Source organism: Mus pahari, chromosome 1, assembly GCF_900095145.1.
Source record: "Mus pahari chromosome 1, PAHARI_EIJ_v1.1, whole genome shotgun sequence".
NCBI classification, from domain to species: Eukaryota; Metazoa; Chordata; class Mammalia; order Rodentia; family Muridae; genus Mus; species Mus pahari.
Window position 1 is genome coordinate 80,818,805 of NC_034590.1, and position 9,714 is coordinate 80,828,518.

The following is a 9,714-nucleotide window of genomic DNA, read 5'->3' on the forward strand; positions in this document are numbered from 1 at the left end:
ACATGCACAGACACATACAAATGCACATAACTAAAATAACAATTAATGCATCATTAATTCCACATGCACATGCCCACATACATGCACATACAAAAAAAAAAAAAAAAAAAAATTTTTTTTTTTTTTTTTTTTTTTTTTTTTTTTTAGAGGCAGGTTGACCATCTGTGAGTTCCAGGACAGCCTGGTCTACAGTGCAAGTTTCAGGACAGACAGCGTTGTTATATAGAGAAACCCTGTCTCAAAGATCAACAATAACAAAAGTTTAAAAAGTGTTGCTTGAATACCTTTGGAACGCTGACCCAGGACTGGCTAACAGAATGTGATAAGGATACCTGTGATCTATCTGTGCCCTCTCAGTGACCCCTAAAGTCATGTGACAGTAGCGTCACTGAGGCTTAGGATCCAGCAATGCACAAGGAGTGCTGACCACAGCTCTAAAAAAGGAACTGTGTCCCTTGCTGTCCTGGTCACGGAGCTTCACAGCTTGCCCGAAAGCTGACTTTTAATCCTTAAAAGAACATAAGCAATTACTCTGGCTATATTTATCCATGTTCCTGGAGCCACACAGGGATTTGGCCTCACTCTACCAAAATCTCCAGCTCATCACTCAGCCCATCAGCGACTGTCATGTGTCCTCGGCACAAAAGCGAAGGGCCAATTGAGGCACACTGGCCCACATCTTGGGGAGGCTCTTCACTGGCCATCTGACCTTTGGCCAGGGAAGAAGTTTTAAGACCCAGGAAAACAAAAGCTCATCCTGGGACAGAGGGACGCCAAGGGAGGAGACATGGCTTCCCGCCAAGAACGCAGCCAGCCCTGGGGTTGATTGCTGCACAGCTTCTCTGAGAGCTTGTCCTGGTAACTTAGGGGCTCCCAGAAGGCTCAGCACTTAGCAGGCCCTAAGCAAAGGGACAATGAGAGGCCAACTCAGCAGGCATGGCAAACAACAGGTGTCATTCAGTTTGAGATCACAGGCACTATGCCAGACACTTTGCATACAAGGTCTAATGCTGCCATCATTGCCCAAAACGCCTGTTGTGGAGCTTTCCACCCCTGTACCCTAAATGAAAAATCCACCGTGGAGAGCTGAGGGACCTTGCCACCATCTTGTAGTGTGCAAACTCCATCTCTGTGACTCTAGCGAACCCAAGTGACCAACCACAAACTGCAAATGGAAGACCCCAATCTTTGTCTCCCTCCGCCAAGATAAGATCCCTTGCCTCCTATCATCCCAATAAAATGCTAGCCAGGACTCCTTTAAAAGGAACGTATAATTAGGCTAGAAATGGAACCCACCCTAATCCTAGCGCTTGGGAGGCTGAGACAGGAGCACAGTGAGCTTTGTAGAAAAATGCTGCCTAAAATAAATAAATAAATAAATAAATAGAAAGAGAAGATAAGGCAAAAGGGAGTGAAAGACAATAATAAATCTTAGCCACAAATACACTGGGAGGGAGGGGACACGAATGGACATTTCTGGAGGCTTACAGGACAATGACAGTGGAGGTCTGGTTGGTGTCTCACAGATCAGGGGAGCTGCACATAGCATACAGAGAAGGACTTCAATAGCTAAGTCACTCGTGCCTGCTCTGAGACTCCTGAGAGGTGTGACAAGGATAGGGATGAAATGGCTGGAAAAGAGGAGACAGAAAGTTCTGCACAGAAGTGGCAGAAAGGAATGGATACAGGTAACCTTTGTACAAGATTTAGATGAGTGGTCTTAGGCTAACGTCAGAGAGAACTGTGAACGAGCTATTGGGTACATTTCTTTTTCATAGTTGTTTGAGTTTATAAGTCAGAAAATATTTTCCATACACTTTACCATGAACCAAATTAGCAAGCACAATATGGATAATGAGAGGCAAGCTTTTTGCTGTTAATTATGGAGAGAGAACAGAATAGTGTACTGTCCCAAAGTGGATGAGAGACACAGAGAGGAGAGCTGGTGGATAAAGACATAGTTATGCAGATGTAAATGTATATAGGTTCCCTTGACTTATGATGACATGCCATCCCAACACACTTATTGTAAGCTAAAAGTGATGTTAGTTGGAAATTCATTTAGTATACACAACCCACTCAACACTGTCACGCAGCCTAGACTGTTCTAGCACTCTGCTCCGAATACACACTCATTAACGAGTAGTCTATTTTATAAGAAATGTGAAATAATTTATTGATCACCTATATCTAAAACTAGCAATGATTCAGTTTAGAATCTAAGCTGTTTCCAGTGGGTTTGTGTGGCTGAGTGGGATCTGTCATTCACTGCCACCACCCAGCATATAGAAGATTGCATATTTCCAGGAATTTTTTAATTCAAAATTTTATTTCTACTGAACAACTTGTAATACTGAAAAATCATTGAGCTGAACCATCATAATCCAAGCACTGTATCACTGTATGCACGCACGTGTGATATCCTCATATCATACATACATACATATGTGTATGCATAAATCTTCATCTATTTTCTAGCTCTGGCCACTGAGGAGACCTGCAATAAGGATGCTCCAGGAGCAATCAGCATATTTTACACTCAATTTTTGTTTGTCAATACCATTCTCCAATAAAAAGGAACGATTTTCTTTCTTTCTCCTCCTTCCTTCCTTCCTTCCTTCCTTCCTTCCTTCTTCTCTCCCTCCCTCCTTCCTTCTCTCTTTCTTTCTTTCTTTCTTTCTCTCTCTCTTTCTTTCTTTCTTTCTTTCTTTCTCTCTTTCGTATGTGTATGTTGTACACGTGATGAGGGGTATGTGTGTGCATGTGCACATACATGTACAGGGTAGAGGTTGAGGACAAGTGTCTTCTTTAGTTACTGCCTGCCTTACTTTTTGAGACTCCTACTGAACATGGAATTCAACAATTTGGCTACACTGGCTGCTGGCAAGCCCTGGGGATACTACCGTCTCTGACTCCCTGCGTAGGATGTAGGCTCCAACTGGTCACATCTGAGATAATATGAGTGTGCTGGCTAGTGTTATGTCAGCTTGGCATAAGCCAGAGTCATTTGGGAAGATGGAAGTTTAATTGAGAAAATGCTCCCACCAGACTGGCCTGTGGACAAGCCTATGGTGCATTTTCTTGTTTGTTTATTTGCTTTGGTTTTGTTTTTCTTGTTTTTTTTTTTATTCCAACCATAGTTTCCCCTACTTCCACTCCTCCCAGTCCATCCCCCCTCCCCTAGATCCACTCCTCCTCCATTTCCCTTCATGAGGAGCAAGTTAGTAAGCAGCATCCCCCCACAGACAGCCTCTGCATCAGTTCCTGCCCTGACTGAAAGAGAGACTGGTATGACGCTACTTGTATTCAAATGCTACATACTGGTCCCCCAGGATCTGGCTGCCCCCTGCCCATGAGGAGATCATCAGGGATGAGGACCTCCTCATGTATACCAAATAACTCTATGTAACCTTGCTCCCAAGTTAATTAGTCAATAAAAGGCCAAAGCCTATGATTGGGCAGTGAAGGGAGTCAGGTTTCCAGTTACCTGGCTGGAGGTTACAGGTAGAGAGAGAAAGGAAGAAGAAGGGGCACGGGGAGAGGAGGAGGCCACCATGAGAGGAGATGGACCATGAGCAAACAGCCAGAATGGCAAGGGACATATGGCTGGGAAATAAGTTAGAATAGCTCCAAACCTGCCCAACCTAGGCTTACTACAGCTTGTTAATAAAATACCTGGGTTGTGTGTCTTTTATAGGGGCTAGCTAGAATTTAATTCTTTTTTCACCTGACTTCTTTCAATGCTGGACTGTGATGTGGAATATAACTTGATATAAACCCTTTCCACTTCAAGTTGCTTTTGGTCATGGTGTTTTATCACAGCAATAGAAAACTAAGACAGTGTGCATCCCAATAACTAATGCTAATAAGGAGTTACAGTCCATTGAATCAAATAAGAATTAGGAGCTCATGCTGATAAAAACAGAGCCAGGAGAAAGGGAAGTTCTATTTTGCGGCGGAACAAAATCTTTGATGATTGTAGAATGTGAAAACTAGACCATTGTGATTTAGTGTGTGATTTACTGGTGGGGAGGGGACACTAGTGGATGTTTTTAAGTTTATGACTCACAAGTACTTCCTCCATGACATGCTGATTAAAAAGCTTTACAAAGAGAAACTTAGCAGATTTACAGCACCTGTCATTGGAGAGACTGACATAGGAAGAGTCATAGAAAAACCTCAGAAGCCCAGAGAGCTCTGGGGCCTGGGGCTGAGAGGAAGGGCCTGTGCGGGCTGTGCAGAAGGGCCAGCTGAGTGAGAAGGCTATGCAGAGCCTAATGAACAGACATCACCATGGAGGCCTCTTGGAGTTACAAGCATCAGAAAGTGGCTCTGGCTAGTTCAGGGGGAAAAGGAGCTCGTGCCAAGGATAATTCAGACTCTGCAGGCCTAAGGACAGGAGAGGAAGTCCACACAGGCCTCAGGGGAGCAGAGAGCTGTCAGAGCCCAGGCTGTTGTGGTCTTCCTCCCCTCTCCTCTATCTGTCCCTTCCCTAGCTGCACACTCATGGGCTATGGCCCATAATAACCTCATGGCTCCATGCTTGTCTAGCCCTTCATTCAAACTGACAGGAAAAATCTGACCCGCCAGTGTGTGCTGAATTGGATCTCATACACCATGAGCTGCCTTGGGGGTAACTAGCCCTAATAACTCCCATAATGATAGCTGGAGCCTTGGTACAGGCACCATGAACCGCTTCACTCGGCTGCAAAGTGATGTGTTTATAAAAAGACAAAGAGATATAAGATATGTCCTATGGGGGTAGTGAGTTATGGGGGGAAGGGGATGTCTTAGTGAGCCCATGCTGAGGCATCCCTTCCCTCTGAGGGACCAGCCACATGACTGTATAGTATAGAATAGAGGTTATTCAGAGCATGGGAGGGGAGTTTGGAGGGTAGTAGAGACAGAGAAAGGCAGAGAGAAGGAGAGAGTAGAGAAGTAGAGGCCGGCCATGACCATGTAGAGAGATGGGGAAGGAAGAAGATAAGGGAAGAGCCCAAGAGGGCAAGAGAAAAGCAATCAGGAAGCAAGAGTAAGAGAGAGGAGGGGGCAAGCATCCCCTTTTATAGCATATCGGGCCAGGCCTACCTGGCTGTTGCTAGGTAACTGTGGGGAGGAGCATAGCTAGATGTTGCAGGGTCACTGTGGGATGGAGTTTAGACAGAATGCTAACACAAAACAATCAAATTTGTCACTGTAAAGGAATGAGGGGAGGGACCTCACTCAAGGTCACCACACTCTCACCACATGCCAAAAGTTTGCTGGGTGACCTGAAGCCACTTACCTGATGGCACAGTAAGGTGCAGTTCAGTACTCCTATTTTACAAATGGAGAAATTAAGCTTAAGGGAAGGTAAGTACTCATCTAGGATTTCAGGGGCCCTGCTGATGAGAATATAAATAGAAGCTTGCCCGAGTACAAAGGTCACATTCTTTCTTCAGGAACAATCTGCCTGGGGACTTGCTTTGTCAGAGCCAGTGAGGAACCATAGGACCGACCACAGAGGTCTAACACCCTCCACGTGCTTGCTATGGCAAGTCAGCCCCCCACCCCCCACGCGCACGCCCTTTTAGAGCCTCAAACCTCAGGAAATCTGACAAAAACAATAGACTCTGTTGCTAGGTAACCCCACACACCAGAGTAAACTTGGACAAGTGTTCAGACACACCTGAAGCTCCTCTGTTGCCCTCCTCACGCCTCTCTACAGCACTCCAGTTACCAGGGGCTCACCACCACCACCACCCCACTCAGATCCTGAAGGAGGGAGAACTGCCTTCTGTAGCCTCCAACTAGGTCCCATGACACAACAGATTGCTTATCTCACCGAAGCCAACCTTTCTCAGCTTCTCCCTTCTGGCCTCACGTGGTTTTCCTGTTGGATGGAAACGAGAAAGAGATGTGAAGCAGAAGAGTTTTGGGGTTTGGGGGCCGACATTCCATGGAGATGAATGCTAACAAGAGCCTAATTTCACTAATCCTGGAAAGGCTGTGGCTGGCCTCCCGGGGTCACTGCCTGCACTGTGAAGCCTTTCCCCCCAGCCTGGAGTATGGAGCTGTCTTTTGCAAAGCCTTTGAAGTTAGTTACAAAGAGCACACACCACTTTTTAAGAGCAAACCCCGGAGCGGTTTTGGAAGCACCTTTCTGGAAGTGAAGGCTAACTAAATTAGAGAAAATAGCTGTTTTTCATAACGATAACTAGAGAAGGAAGAGTGACTGACAGGAACTACTTGTTCCTCCCCCAGCTCCCTGATCTGCAACTGCTGAACTGCCTCAGGCTCAATCCTCAGACCTAGATTCTCTTCTGTATGTGCTCATCATCACTGAGACTACCTTATCCAAGCTCGAGATTCTAAACACTGTCTACGCACTGAAGACCACTTTTCTCTCTCATGAAAATCTATGTGTCTGTACATGTGTGAGCAAGCGTATGTAGATTCACACATGTGTGAGAGTGCCAGAGATCAAGCTCGGGTCTGGTTCCTGGTCTGGTTCCTCAGGAGATGTTCACCACATTTTAAAAATAATTTATTTTTATCTTATGTACATTGGTGTTTTGCCACCATGTATGTCTGTGTGAGGGTGTTGGAGCCCCTGGAACTGGCATGACACACAGTTGTGAGCTGCCATGTGGGAATTGAACCCGGGTCCTCTGGCCTCCCAACCACTACGCCATCTCTCCAGCCCCTGTCTGTGGTGGTTTTAAGACATGGTCTCTCACTGGTTCGCCTCACAGATATGGCTAGGCTATCTGGCCAGCGAGCTCCAGAGGTCTGCCTGTTTGTCCCCAGAGCTAGGGTTATCAGTGCTTGTCAGCGTGCCCAGCCTTTCCCATCAGTCCTGGGTAGAGGGCCTAGGTCCTCATGCTTACATAGCAAGCACTTTACCAACTGAGCTGTGTCTCTAGCTGCTATACTCTGAACACTCTGAAAAGTGTATAGCCAGCCTGATCCTGTCCTTCAGCAACCCCAAGTCAAACATCCAACTGTCTGTCACTCAGCACCTCTTCTTGGTTGTCTCATGGCCCTCTCCAAATTAACACACCCAACCTGAGTCCCTTCTCTTTGCTCTTTGCTCCATCTCAATGAGGGGACAACCCATCCTCCAAGTTTCTCAAGTATAAAGGGTAAACACTGTCCATTATATTTGCCTTGCTTGCCACATGCCCCTTAGAAAACTCATCCAAACACTTTTTTTTAAGATTTATTTATTATTATAGATAAGTACACTGTAGCTGTCTTCAGACAGACCAGAAGAGGGCGTCAGATCTCATTACGGGTGGTTATGAGACAGCATGTGGTTGCTGGTATTTGAACTTAGGACCTTCAGAAGAGCAGTCAGTGCTCTTAACTGCTGAGCCATCTCTCCAGATCTGGTTGCAGATACTCGTGTATACCAAGTGATGCTGTGTAAACCTTGCTCCACAATTTAAAACTACTGGTTAAATAGAGGTGGCTACAGCCAATTACTGGGGAGAATAGAAGAGGCAGAGTTTCAGTTACTAGGCTTGGGGTCACAGGAAGGAACCATGAGGAGAAAAGAAGAGGGGAGTGAGTGAAGGAGGAGGAAGATGGAAAGAACAGGAGAGCTCCATTAGATGTAATAGACCACAAGTCCGTACCCAAAGGAACGGGACCCTGAGGACACGCTGACGGAGCAGAAGTAATCCCTACGTGGCAAGAGTCAAACAGCATGGACTTGGGTAATGCAGCTGGGAAGTAGGAATATAGATCAGGAATAAGCTCCCAGGAATTGAGCTAGAGCTGAGTTTTCTTTATTTATTTTATGCATATGAGTACATCACCATTGCTCTCATCAGACACACCAGAAGAGGGCATCAGACCCCATTACAGATGGTTGTGAGCCACCATGTGATTGCTGGGAATTGAACTCAGGACCTCTGGAAGAGTAGTCAGTGCTCTTAACTGCTGAGCCATCTCTCCAGCCCACTAGAGCTGATTTTTAAAATCCATAGAACTCTATTTTGATTATTAGGGGCCAGTCAGGTCATATTAATAACGTAATAGAGTTTATTAAACTCCATTTACACAGACAGGCCAACAAGGATGGGGAACTGACACAAGGCCCCACCTCTAAATAAAGAGCTAATGGCAACTAATAGTCACTGAGAGGGGAATTAGTTTCCTCCAGGGAAAAGCTACCTGATATCTAATTCCAAGTGACTAGCTCCAAACACATGTACATGTAAGGAACACTAAATGGACTCAGTAGGCTATATATAAACACACACACACACACACACACAAATATACACACAGCAATAATTATAAGAGGTGCCATAAATTTGAGGGGGCACAGGAGGAGCTGGGGGGACAGTGAGGGAGTCTGAGAGACTCAACACAACAGGATCTTCCTCTCTTGGACCTTACCACCATCTCCCATCTCACTGATGGAGATGGCTTCTCTCTCTCTCTCTCTCTCTCTCTCTCTCTCTCAATGTTTTTGTTTTTTCTGTTTTTCTAGACAGGGTTTCTCTGTGTAGCCCTGGCTGTCCTGGAACTCACTCTGTAGACCAGGCTGGCCTCGAACTCAGAAATTCACCTGCCTCTGCCTCCCAAGTACTGGGATTAAAGGCGTGCACCAACACGCCCAGCAGAGATGGCTACTCTTTGATGTACTATATCTGGAATTAACTAATACCCAAAAATAGAGGGCACCTATAAGAGATTTTTGCTTACTTTGAACTGGGAAGATCTTTTAACTCAGATCTTTGAGGCAAGAAGACATGCTTTTAATCCAGATCTTTTGAGCTGGGAAACTAATTCAGATCTTGAGAGGGGAAGACACAACTTTAATCTAGATCACTTGATCTGGGAAAACCACCTCTAATCTGGACACGCCTTCTGCTGAAGGCCTGTGTAAGGACATGGAAGGAGGCGGCTTTTGCTCTTCGCCTGCTTGCCCTCGCCTTGCTAGGACAGCCATTCCTTCACTGGCATTGGAGCCTAGTTAGTTCTTCAGGATTCCAGCAGATACTGAAGAGCAGCTGAGACATCCGCTCTCATGGGCTGAGCAACTACTGGATTCTTGGGCTTTCCACTCACAGCCAGTCATTGTTCAATTAGCCGGACCACAACCTTTCATTCTAATAAATCCCCTTTATTTATTTACAGAAAAATATAAGACTTTTTATAGGCTTCCAGCAGGTGTGGCCTAGAGTTAGGTGGGTTTTCCCAGCTCAAATAATCTGGATGATAGATAGATAGATTTTTATATAAATATATAGAGAGAGATTTATTCTATAAGTTCTGTTACTCTGGAGAACCCTGACCAACACACTGGCTTCACGCCCAGTCCCATGCTCACTATTGCTCTGTACCACATCCTTCCTCAGCCATCATCTGCTGACCACTCCCTCAGTGACCTTGTGCTGTCGCGTCTGCTCTCTTGACCAGCAAGGAAGATGCAACCACCAGTAGTTCTCTCAGCAGTTTATTCAGCAACCTTCTTTCTTCATCTCCCCCGAGCCCCAGACTACAAGCCCTTTTATACTCTCCTATCCACTCCAATCACGGCAGGCCACGTCACCTCACCAGGTGCCAGAAGAGCAGGAACAAATCACAGCCAAATATGGACTTGTTTACCACAAGCTCCATAGCCAACAGGTGCCATCTTTAAGGTGCGGCTTCCGGTAGTCCAGGGGAGGGACTGTAGCCTCCTACATATCTCCCTTTTTTCTTTTGCTGCAAGCAAGC